Source organism: Pelophylax lessonae (genome assembly GCF_965119305.1).
Source record: "Pelophylax lessonae genome assembly, chromosome: 7".
In the NCBI taxonomy this organism is placed as follows: Eukaryota; Metazoa; Chordata; class Amphibia; order Anura; family Ranidae; genus Pelophylax; species Pelophylax lessonae.
This window is the reverse complement of record NC_138774.1, coordinates 40,137,815-40,151,248: the sequence shown is the minus strand read 5'-3', so window position 1 is coordinate 40,151,248 and position 13,434 is coordinate 40,137,815.

Below are 13,434 nucleotides of genomic sequence, written 5' to 3'. Positions count from 1 at the left end.
CTGGTTGTCGAGGACTATTTGGTCGCTACAAAGAAAAACTGCTAGTGCTAACAGAGATCAGGCCTGACTCTGCTAACGCAGCGGTTTTGTGTGATTTGTGTTTTTTGGAAGTGTCAGTAATCTATTGATTACTACACTTGCCTGGGTAAGGTGGGCTGGGCAGGGGGGCTAAACGCAGGTGCTAGCAGGAATCAGTGCTGATTGTGCAAACACTGCGTTTGGGGAACACTAAATTATGAGGACGCTAGTATAGTTCTGATCAGATCAGATATTGATCTGTTCAAACACTATACTAGTAACGGTGGTGTGTGTGTGTTAGTGTACTTGACTCTAACTGACGCTAAGTAACGGTGGTGTAGTGGGACCCTGACGCTAACTAGCTAGCCTAAGTTGTGTCACCCGTGACGCTAATACAGTGATCGGTAATCACTGTATATAGTGAACACTGTGACAGGGAAGTGAAGGGGTTAAACTGGGGGAGATCAAGGGGTTAAACCTTTATAGAGGATAGATGGCGGGTGGCCTAAACCTATTCGGGCCTAGCGCAAGCGCAAATTAGGGTCACCGGTGACACTAAATACAGTGATCAGTAGTTATCTGATATACTGTATATATTAGTGCACTGATTTATATGGAGTGAAGGGGTTAACTGGGGAAGATCAAGCGGTTAAAAGTTTATTAGGGAATAGGTGGCGGGTGCCCTAACCCTATATGGGCTTAGCGCAAGCGCAAATTAGGGTCACTAGTGACACTAAATACAGTGATCAGTATACTATTTACCTATATACTGTATTTAGTGCACAGAGTAATAGGTAGTGAAGGGGTTAACTGGGGCTGATCAAGGGGTAAAAACTTTATTAGGGGATAGGTGGCGGGTACCCTAACCCTATTTGGGCCTAACGCAGGCGCAAACTACGCTCACAAGTGACACTTATACAGTGATCAGTAAAATATCTGTATACCACTGTATATAGTGTTCACTGTGAGGGGTTTTGGGGGTGATCAGGGGGTGATCAGAGGTGATGAAGGGGTTAAATGTACCTATGTGAGGTGTGTCAGTGTAGTGTTGGTGGAACTCACGTTTTTACTGTGTCTCTGTCTCTCTCCTGGAACCGAAAGGACTCCAGGAAGGACAGTGACATCACTTCCCCTGTCTGTGTTTACATTACACAGACAGGGGACAGATTGCCATTGGTGGGGACCGATCTACAGACACTGACCAAAAATCATTGGTCAGTATCTGATGACTGATCGGTTCCCTACCGAATGACATCGGGATCGGGACCCGCGGCGCGCGGGAACGCGCTCTGGAGCCGTGATCGCGCATCACGTTAATACTACGTGGCTGAGCGGTATCGTGCCGCTCTGCCGCAGTAGTATTACCGTGAGCGGTATTAAAGTGGTTAAAGAACATTAAATAAATTCCCCTGCTCTTGATGATTACAGTGATACCACATATGTGTATGTTATTTGTACCCTTAGTAGGGCCCACAACTCAATAATGTGCATTCTGCTTTTTGTTACCTAAAACAAACTGATATACTAGCTGTAACGGAACCGAAACCCCACAATGCGCTTGTGTGCTACCATCAGCATACCGCTTCCTTCAGTCTTGAACATAGGTATCAGATATTACAGCTGCCCCCATACAAAACTAGCTGAGAATACCTTGTATAAGATCTGGAACATTTATTGAACAGACTCGCACACAATATATACCACACCAGGTCAGGTGCCTAATCACATTATCCTATGCAGATGAAATTGTGTACAGAAATATAATTAACATATCTAAGGAACAACCAAATCAAACAGTATTCTACTTTCCTACTAACAACTAATAGATAACAGTGATTCAATCAACTTGAGCTAATAACTAGCAGACTTGCCGTCATTGAGTTCATGAGGTACAATACACATTCTTATAAGTGTAAACACAAACGCCTTAATACACAAACAATAGCAGGAGACCACCATTAACAGACTGTCCATCTCCTACATTGAAGAACATGAAACAGAGGCCAATGTGACCAGCTCTTTCAAAGAACATGTTCAGAATCAAAGAAATCAGGAATAGTCTACATATACTGTATTTCCTGATGTATATTGTTGATAAATATTACTGTCCCATTTGAAGTAATCCAAACCATATTCTCAGTGTCCATTAAGTAGCTGTCCATCATTTTCTTGGTCACCCTGTGCCATTAATAGACACAGGGTGACTTACACATAAGAGGGGCCTAAGGAACTGAGAGAGGGATTTCTCAACCTCTCTAAGGTAAGCTGGGTTCCACGGGCCCTCCAACCAAAGTGATTCCCGTCACACTAACTGACACTGATTCAAATTTTTTATCCTACCCAAAATGTATTGATCCTGACCTTGACCCTAACACTAACCCTGACCTAGATCAAACCTTGCTAGATATTTAGCCACTCTGCAGTGCCGATTCCCCCTACTGCCAGGGCTCCCTCCTGTGTTGCGCTCCTCCACACAATGCTGCTGGCTTTCCTCCTCTCCTCTCTCCCCAGCTGATGCAGGATGAAGAGCGGGGGAAGGCGCTAATCAAAATGTAATTTACCGACCCCTTCTTTTTCTAAATGAACACACAGTGAACACACCCACTCACTGTGTTCAATCATAACTGAAGCATTGTAAACTGTGTTTACTATGCTTTAGTTTGTGAATGAACAGGAAACCGCTCAGCACAGAGCACTTCCCATTCATTCACTGTCCAATGCAGGTGAGGCTGCAGAGAAAGGCATGTGTGTTTTGAGCTTTCGGGTGCACACCCTAATGTAATAGGCTTCGCACATCTATACATTTCGCTAATAGCTCTAGCTATTCTTTCTTTCTATCTTTTTTTACACACTTTTGTTCACATCTTTGCTCCCTAAAAGGAGAGAGAGATACAATGAATCTTTCTCTCCATTCAGAAGAAAAAGAAAACACATGGGTGGGCTGCATAGTGACTGATCACTGTGATAGCCAATCAGAGGCAATCAAAATGATCAGGTGACCAGGGCCTGGGAGTACTGGGTCCTTATTGTTAGTAAAGTAGTGGGGTGCCCCTTTATCCAGATTCAGGTGCAAGCCCCTTTAACTCCACTCCTCACAATCCTCTGGGCTCCCAGCATCCCCTGAGCTCCTGGACACGCCCAGGGGGTATAAATGCCAGCTTCTCCCAGCTTCCTGTGCTCAGAAAGATTCTGCCTGATGGGACAGCAGGGACTGGGCAATTGAGCTGTCCCCAGGTGCTGGGTCCTCTCCTGTTAAGTCTGGTGTATGGGCCACCAGCAATGAGCACAAGAGCACGCAGCATCTGTCCAAGCCCCAGTCAATGGAGAGGACTCTGTTACAGTCCATGCGGAGAAGCTGTCCAAGCAGTGGGGTGGTCCTATCTACAGCCCCCAGAGACTCCTGACTGAAGTAAGCATCAGCAGTGCCAGTGTGAAGTGTGTGCTAGCAGGAAATCCCCTCAGCTCACAGTCAGTTGAATGAACGATTAATATCTTGGATGCGTGAGATTTCTTTAGTTCTCTATTCTATCAGTAAACTGAACTCCAAGCACTCTGCTGCCATCCAGTGGTCATTAGTAGAACTGCAGTAGAATTGTTTTCATATATCTAACCCTGCTTTCCTACTGTTCATATTACCGTTTTGTACTGGAAACCCCTGTTCACACGATCGCCTGTGTAATCTAATTTGATTTTCATTGTTAAGTAAAATAGAAATATCATATCACCACTGGTCTGATCAATGGGCTGATACTGTTACATAACAGTACAAGACTCAAGGCTCTGTGAGAACCTGGTCTGTGTGCTGGGAGAGTGCTGGGAGGCGTGGCCCCCAGCACAAAGAAAGATATGCAGATTTGCAGCCTCAGGGATAAAGACCAACTTTTGTGAGGCCACACATCTCCGTACTGTTTACAGGAAAGTGTTCACAAACTTTGTTACAAATTTCCACCTTATGTTGCTCTGAAGAAAAAGCGGTTTGTCCCACAATATCTTTTGGATACTGGTACACAAGAAGTGGTTTGTCTAGAAGAGTATGTAAAGCTACCTATTTTATTTTAGGCTCTGTTCACACCTAGGTTTTCCGAATTGCAGACGCAATTGCTGTGATTCTGCCTGTGATTCCCAAATCGCCACAAAACGTGAGACGTACATGTGATCCTTTTACTTTCAATGGCACCCCAAATCGCAGTGCGATTTTGCCGAGATTGTAGATCAACAAATCGCAGCAAAATCACACAAAAAAAAATCACAGGACACCTGTTCCCCAAAAGAAGTACTTCTTTTAAGCGACTGGCGTCCCGTGAATTTGTTTGCGCAACTTTGCCACGATTTGTCGGCCGGCGATCGCGGCAAAATCGTGCCTTATTTTGGGTGCCATTAAAAGTGACAGGATCGCAAGCGTGTCCCACATTTTGTTGCAATTCGGGAATCGCTGACAGAATCGTGGCAATTCTGCCCACAATCCCGAATACCTAGGTGTGACCGGAGCCTAAGAGTAGAAAGCCTTTAAACCCCTACCATGCTGTTTGTTTATGTCCCGCTAAGGAGATTTTCCTTCACTTCCTGTGTTGGAGATGCAACAAGAAATACGTATAAATCTCTTCAAAGTGAACAGAATGTCCAACTTAGTGAGTTATCACAGGAAACAGAATACATATAGGAAGAGTTTCCTCTTGTCCTGCTGACAACTTAACATTTTTGAATTTCCCCTTACATTGTCTCTGTGATAATGGTCACAAAGGCAGAGACAGCAATAACTTCACAGGGGATCTAACCCATTGCATCATAACTAAAAGAAAAATTGTATACATACACTTTAATTGCACCTTGGGCCCAGGTATGCTTAAAATGCATGGGCTCCTTTTCCAGTTTAATGGGATCATGCATAGAAGCAGGTGTACAAATATATTTGTGTCTTGCTTCCAAAATACTGGCAGATATTATCCAAACAAAACTTCCAGGTAGAGGAAGTCACATGAATTGGGGATGACAATTTGATCATCTTAACCCCTTGCTTCCCAAGCCTATTCTCACACTTCTCTCCTACAGTGGTATATAGAAAATAATTTTACTTTTCTATACTAAATTACTCCTTTAAAATAATCACATTTTGTTGCTTTGCAGCTTGAAAAGAAGACAGACACAGTTTTTGTGTTATCCAGCTGTATTTACTCATTTGCAATTTATAACATCCAAGTGAAAGACATAACACCAACATGTCAGAAAAAAATAAACAAATCCAAAAACAGAATCACTGAGTTGGAAAAAGGATCACCCCCTTGTGTTAGTATTTTGCTGAACCACCTTTTGCTTTAATTGCAGCCTTCAGTCTGTTGGGATATGTCTCTTCTAACTTTGCACATCTAGACTGCAATCTTTGCGCACTCTTTGCAGAATAGTTCAAGTTCAGTTAACTGTGATGGTGACCGTTTGTGGACTGCAGTCATTCCACAGATTTTAAAAGGGGTTTAATCTGGGTTCTGACTAGGCCATGCAGGGACATTCACCTTTTTCTCCTTCAACCACTGTATGGTGATCTTTGCTGTGTGCTTTGGGTCATTGTCATGTTGGTAGGTAAACCTTCTTCCCATTGACAACTTTCTGGCAGAGAGCAGCAGATTTGTTTTTTTATATTATCCCCCCTATGTATGATATGGCCCTTCAATATACAGTCAGGTTTATAAATATTGGGACATCGACACAATTCTAATCTTTTTGGCTCTATACACCACCACAATGGATTTGAAATGAAACAAACAAGATGCGCCTTATCTGCAGACTTTCAGCTTTAATTTGAGGGTATTTACATCTAAATCAGGTGAAAGGTGTAGGAATTACAACAGTTTGTATATGTGCTCCCCACTTTTTAACCACTTGCCGACTGCCGCACGACTATTTACGTCGGCAGTCAGCCCCTCACAGGCAGAGCGACGTAGGGCTACGTCGCTAGACTGTAAGGGTTTTGGGAGCGAGCGCGCACCGCCGGAGGCGCGCTCCCGCTCCCACTCGGTCACGGACCCCCCCCGCGCGTGTGCCCGGTGGACCCGATGTCCGCCGGGCACTCGCGATCGTCCGTGACAGCGGGAGAAAGGCAGGCGGCTAGTGTAAACAAAGCGGCCTGTCAGTTCTCCCTGTGTAAGAATGGTGATCAAACGGTTCTACTATGTAGGACCGTTGATCACTGGTCTTACACATCAAGCCACAGCCAATCACAGTTAGAAGCACGCCCCTAGGACACACTTAACCCCTCCCTCTCCAATACAGTTAACTCCTTCACTGCCAGTGTCATTTTTACAGTAACAGTGCATATATATATATATATAGCACTGATTACTGTAGTAATGTCACTGGTAACCCCAAAAGTGTCAAAAATGTCAGTCAAGGGTCCAATCTGTCAGCCCCAATGTCGCAGTCCCGCAAAAAAAATCGCAAATCGCCGCTATTACGCGTACAAAAAAATAAATAAAAATTACAAAAATCTTTCCCTTTGTTAGTAAACGCAATAACTTTTGCGCAAACCAATCAAAATACGCTTTTTGCGATTCTTTTTTTTTTAACCAAACAAAAAATTGGCCTAAAATGTTAAATTTTGATTTTTACTTTTTTTTTTTTGGGAATTTCATATAAAAAATTTGAAAAATATTGTTATTTTTGCAAAATTGACGCTATTTTTTGTTTATAGCGCATGATCAAAAAATCGCACAGGTGATCAAATACCACCAAAAGAAAGCTCTGTTTGTGGGAAAAAAAGGACGTCAAATTAGTTTAGGTACAGCGTCGCACGACTGCGCAATTGTCCGTTAAAGTCAAGCAGTGCCGAATCGCAAAATAGACCCTGGTCAGGAAGGGGGTAAAATCTTCCAGGGGATTAAGTGGTTAAGGGACCAAAAGTAATGGGACAATTGGCTGCTCAGCTGTTCCCGCATATACCCACATACTTTGACTCCAAGTTCCCACGGCATAAAGAAGGAGCCAATCAGAAGCTCCGAAACGTGTCCCGCCTCCCTAACCTCAGATCCTGAACTACGTTCCACACTGGCCCAGGTTGTTTCCTGCTTATGTCATCTCCAGGTTATGCTTTCTACACTGGCCCAGGCAGTGCGGCCATCCTGTCACAATCTCTACCGATGATTCCCCTCTGCTGGCCAGAACGGGATCCCTTTCATCGGATTATTTTGTGACAAGCTCCTGCTGGATTTGTTTTTATCGATGAGCCTTTCCTTTACATCTATTTTGTAAGTGTTTTTAATAGCCTAATAAATTGTGTTGTGATACTGCACTTAGAGGGGTCCTTTCTCTACTGCTTCCATTGGACCCTACGTCTCTCCTGGAGTGCCCAGTGTTTGTATCCATATCCATCAAGCATCTTCACTATTCACAGAAATTGAACCTTCCTTTTATTGTGGATATTCCTCTGACTAGTTCTGTTGCTCAGAGGACCCTACATTTTTTTCTTTTCATTATTGGGAGGTAGACATGTGCAGAATTGAAAAAAAAATTAATTTAGTCTCGAATAGATTTGTTATGTTACTAATTTTGTTTCATTGATTCATTTTGGGATTTTTTTAGTTTTGGTTTTGTTTATTAATTTTCCAAATTTCCAAACTTATTAAAATTATTAAAATTCCAAATTTTCAGAATGATTCGAATTCGGATCGGTCGAAAAATAATCAGCTGATTTGAATCCTGTGTAAAGAAAGCTGATTGTTAAGGAGCGAATCAGAAAAACAACAGTGTGGGGTCCCTCCCCAAAGAGCCCCCTGCCCGCAGACCCCCACAACCACCGTCGCCCAGGGATGTTAGGAAGAGGCCCTTGTCCCCATCAACATGGGAAGAAAGTGTGGTGTGAGGAGGCAGAGCACCCCACCCATGTTTATAATCTGATTGTGTGTACTAGGCTTAACCTACAACCAGTGAAGTGACTGGCCCCAGGTGATGCACAGAGATGAAAAAAATCCTCCTACATAGGTTTTTTTCTGTTTATTTGCAGCCATTTGTCCTGTACATCCTTGTAAAACTTGAGATGAAAATTATTTTTCACAGAATCACAAATCGGGGGGTGAGGAGCTGCAGTCACACACTGTGCAAGAACTCGGGAGAGCTGATTCGAGGGACACCTCCCTTCACACAGTGGGCTGAGGCTGTCAATCACATGCTGTGTGCTGGAGGTCCTTCCATTTTCACCTTTTTAGCTCTTGGTGTCAGGAAAACGTCTCAGAAGTGGCTCGTGCAGATAGCAGAGGAACTAGACAGCGGAGAGATATGACTGGGGATTATTTACTAAAACTGGAGAGTGGAAAATCTAGTGAAACTCAAAATCAGCAAACCAATCAAAGCTTAACTGGTCAAGCTGAAATTTAAAGTGATTGGCTACTCCCGACCCTATCCAGCTTTGGTTTAATGTAAGGACAATCCAGTGGCCCAATTATATAGCAGGAGTTGACTGTTAGTGCACCCTTTTTCTATCCTTTTAATCTACTCTAAGTCATCATCTCCATCATCGCTGCTGCAAGATGGACATGGTCTCTACAGGATAACCCCCTTGTCATCAGTTCTGCCAAGGGAAGGAGGCTCTTCCCCCCCCCCCCTTTATTTTCCCCCCAAATTTTTTTTTTTAACCCCCGGTGTAATTTTAGCGTATTTCTATAACTGTTTTATTTACTGTAATTTTATATACTGCGGGACTGGGATATACCTTGTTCCTCATGTTCAATTACGCTTCCTACATAGGATTACCTGTTTTGGGCACAATGCCTCACTCAGTTGGCTCCTCGACTTTTGGGAAGGTTCCCGGGGTCAGGCATGCAGCTAACTAGAAGCCCTCTGAGACACATTCTCTTTGTTGGATACTGTTTGTGTGCTATATTATTTGGTACTTGTTTTCTTTATGTTTTTTTTTTTATTTTGATTCAGATTCAAGGCTGCTCACACATCGTTCAATATTTCAGCTGGTCTCAAATGGACACCTGACCTCTGACACAACATGGCAACAGTTAAGGTAGTTTCATATAATGTTCGTGGTTTATGCTCTCTCAACAAACGTAGCAGACTATGGCTGGAGCTAAAACGCATAGGGGCACAGGTGCTTTTTATGCAGGAGACACATTTCACAAATGCCTCTATCCCTAAACTACCCAATCGCCACTTCCCACAGTGATATCTGAGTAATTCACCAACACCAAAATCCCAGAGGATGGCTATTGCCATCCACAAGAGTTGCCCCTTTCAGCCCTTTGCCCATTATACTGACCCCCAGGGACGCTATATGTTCCTGAAAGGTACCATCATGGGACAGGTTTAAACATTCACAACCTTGTATGCCCCGAACGCACAACAACGTTATTTTATTGATATAGTCCTTGATAAACTGGCTGACTTCCGAGCGGGACAACTAATATTGGGAGGGGACTTTAATGTCAGCCCTGACTCTTCTTTAGACACTTCGGCAAATCGCTCAACACATTCCTATGCTTTCCTGAAGCGTTTTCACAAGTTCCTTCAGAGATATGCTTTGATCGACTGCTGGAGGGCTTTGCATGCCTCAGAGAGAGATTATACTGTAGCTATTATTCTAGTGTTTATGCAATATACACTAGAATAGATCTGCTATTTGTAGACCAAAGCACCCTAGACCTACTAGCAGACTCCACCATTGATCAGATTACCATCTCTGATCAAGGCATTTGATCACGTGGATTGGGAGTTCCTCAATGCGGTACCAGTGAAGCTAGGCTTAGGCCCCTATATGTTGGATTTCTGTGTTGTATACATCCCCGAATGCTAAGGTTAAAGAGAACTGTTGCCTGTCCTTGGTGTTCCCTATCTGGAATGGCACGAGGCAGGGGTGTCCACTCTCGCCCCTCTTGTTTGCGTTGGTCTTGGAATCTTTGCTCAGAAGGATACGAGCTAATCAGAACATTAGAGAGGTCCTTGTGGGCTCTGTGGAGATTAAGCTCTCTGCTTACGTGGATGATGTTCTTTTTTATGTGGTGGACCCCACTGTCTCATTGCCTAACCTGATGGAGGAACTGGCAGCTTATAGCCGGGTCCCAAATTTTAAGATCAATTACACCAAATCCAACATTTTACCCATTACTATATCTCCAACCCGGTCTGTCCTCAGCTTTGAAAACGGACTTTCCCTTTTACGCGGGGGGCATCCTCCTCTATGCGATACCTAGGCATCCAGCTTACTGGGAGCCTTGACACTCTGTACACACACAATTATATTCCCTTACTTAAGAAGCTCCGATTAGACCTACAATCTTGGGGTAGGGCAACTTTCACGTGGGTTGGTCGTATAAACATCCTAAAGATGTCAATTCTCCTTTGCATACTGTTTCTTCTGCAGTTGGTTCCTGTCTCCTTGCCTAGGCGCTTCTTTACGGAGCTCCGGAGTCTTTTTATTGGATTTGTATGGAGAGGCAAGAAACCATGATTAGCTATAAAGTTGCTACAGTGGTCTAAACGCAATGGAGGTCTGGGTCTGCCTGACGTTCTTCAAAATTACCAAGCAATAGCTTTGCAACATGTGCTCGACTGGAGATTTCACATTTCCTCTAAATTATGGGTATCCCTGGAAAAGACTATCGCAGGCCGTAATTTGTCATATGCTCCCTGGGTTCAATTGGGGGACAGAAGTCTGTCTGATTGGGAGTCGCCATTGACCACTCATTCACTGAGACATTGGAAAAGACTGAACAGGTCTTTGACCTTGGCTCCCCAAATATCACCGCTAGCCCCAGTGTGGAGGATTCCCCTGGTTTAAAACCCGGTGAGCGGCTGGCCTCTCTTGGAAATTGGGCGAGCGATGGCATTGTCAGCTTAGTGCGTTTTGTAGCAGGTCATGCCGTAGTCCCACCAGTCACCCTTAGGGAACTTTATGGGAGTTTCCCCTTTGATTTTTGGAGCCACCGCCAATTAGCAAATGTTATTGCTTCCAAACATCATGAATCGCAGATTAGATCCACTCTCACAGAGTTTGAACACATATGGGTGGCACAAGACCCTGCCTCATATGATCTCGGCCCTATACAAACTATTAGATGCAGCCAAATCTACCCCTAAACCATATTTCTCTAGCGCTCATTGACAGACGTAGTCCTCGGTGATACACCACCTTCGGGTTATGTTGCCTCCACAGGAGCAGGACTAGACAGGAAATTAAAAAGCTCTGGCCACACCCTAGGGGCAGTCCCAGAGGGTATATCCTCTCTCTCTCTGCCTCAGCAAATCAGTTATTTTCTGTCTAGTTAGGAGTAAGGACCTAGATACCTTGCTGGGATCTTCGGTCCTGGCAAGAATTTTTTCTTAAAGGATTTTTTAGACAGCTTTTTTTCTCCGGTGTTCCTGTGAGATCTTCAAGCAAGAAAGCTGAACTGGGCGACGGGCTGGATGTTGAGATCCGGTGGTCACCCCAGTTCAGCCTACGAGCGCGTGCAGGCCATAGCTCCGCGCTGGGTCGGCCGCGACAAAGTCCCATTAAAGGACTGTCCACGCGAGTTAAACGTCTCGCTGAAACGCCAAAGACCATGAGTCACGGCGTCCGTATCGGTCGACAGCCCTCCCGCCTCGGTGGAGAGGGGTACTGTCAGGAGTTGGTGCCCGCCTGGTTCCGGTATGGTGAGTAGTATGTTCCCCCTTTTCCCCTGACGGGTCTTGTGGTGAACGCGGGCCCCTCTCTGTATGGTAAGATAGAGTCCCTCTCTATCCTATAACATGACACAGATCCTCCTACTTTGAGTGTGATTTTATGTGCAAAAAGCCAGGAGGCTTGGTTTGGGAGCTAACAATCTAATTGTATACATGTTAAAAAGATGTAATCTGTGGCATTCTGGGAATCTTACGGTGTTAAGAATAAGCTACCTACCAGTCAGAAGCCACGGACATGTAGACTGCCTTCCTAATCAGATCTCCAGCTATTAGCAGGCCTCCCGAATGGCCATGCGGTCCGCCAGGGCCGGTACCGCCAACCACGCCATATCCCCATGCAGAGAGAGTGTTGTGTGCCCTGCAGCACACCGCTATTCAGTACAGGCCGCCGCCATTTTTTTTGCTGGATCGCACGAGCCGCCATTTTGGCGTAGCCTCGTGTCTCCAGCATGGGGGCGGCCATGTTTGAGGTGATCCAAACACCTCGTGGAGCTTGGGGGAGGCGCCGGAAGGCGTGCAGAGGGGCGGAGCCGCCTCCTTTCTTCCTGGGCAGCCAGCCAAAAGACTTCCTGTTTGTCAAGACAGCGCTGTAACCTGTTGCAGTTAAACTCTGAGCATCAAGTGGTGAGCCTGGGGGTCTTTCTCTCTCTCTCTCTCTCGATCGATAGGGATCCCTAGCAGGTAACACTAAGGGGCTTTTGTGGCGCTGGGGGTCTGGAAAAAAAAAAAGTTTTTTATTTTTGAATTATATTATCCAGGAAGTGACTGGAATTATCATGGACCCTGCCACACATATTCCCCCACCTGTTTCCCTCGAGGGGGCCACGGGACCCGCCGGTGCACAGAGTATAGAGTCATTTACAGCAATTTTGGAGTCTATGGTGGCTCGGGTGGAGGCGGCCTGTCAGGGACGGGGGTCAAGGAAGCGACCCCCGCCTACCCCTATACTATCTGACACCTCTGACTCTGATTCAGAGATGGTCACTGCAGTTGCAGGTTCCTCTGCAAGGGCTGTTATCCCAGGTAAAGCCCCCTCAGACAGTGAGGAGGGCGCTTCTTCTCCTGCTATAATTCAGGAAGAAGCATTGTTGGACGCACTAGTTGTGGCAGTGCAGGAAACCTTAAAACTTGAGGCTTTACCGGCAGAGGCAACTGAAACAGAGATTCCCTTTGGTACTAATAAGCCCATCAAGACGATGAAGGTTTTTCCTGTACCTAAATGTTTCGGTAATCAGATTAAAGGAGAATGGGAGCATTCTAAACGTACCTTTACTATTTCCAAGCGTATTGCTAGACGCTATCCGTTTGAGGAATCCATCATTAAGAAATGGACGGTACCACCAGTGGTGGATCCACCTATTTCCAGGCTGAATAAAGCCACGGTTATCCCAGTGGAGGACACTTCGTCCTTTAAGGATCCGGTGGATCGAAAGATGGAAGCAGAGTCCCGCACCATCTTCTCTCTGATAGGGTCAGCATTTAGACCAGTAATTGTTATTGGTCTAGTTTCCCAGACACTTACGGAATGGGCGAAAATGGTACGCCAAGATCTTAGGGGAAAAGATATTCCCCAGGAGACATCTGATTTGATGGAACAGATTATACAAGGGCTACAGTTTATCTGTGACGCAGCCTTGGACACTACTCCCTTATTAGGGCATGCATCTAAGTCAGCGGTGATCCTCAGACGTGTGCTGTGGTTAAAATGCTGGTCAGCTGACCTAGGTTCCAAAAAGACCTTGACTAATCTCCCTTTTCAGGGGA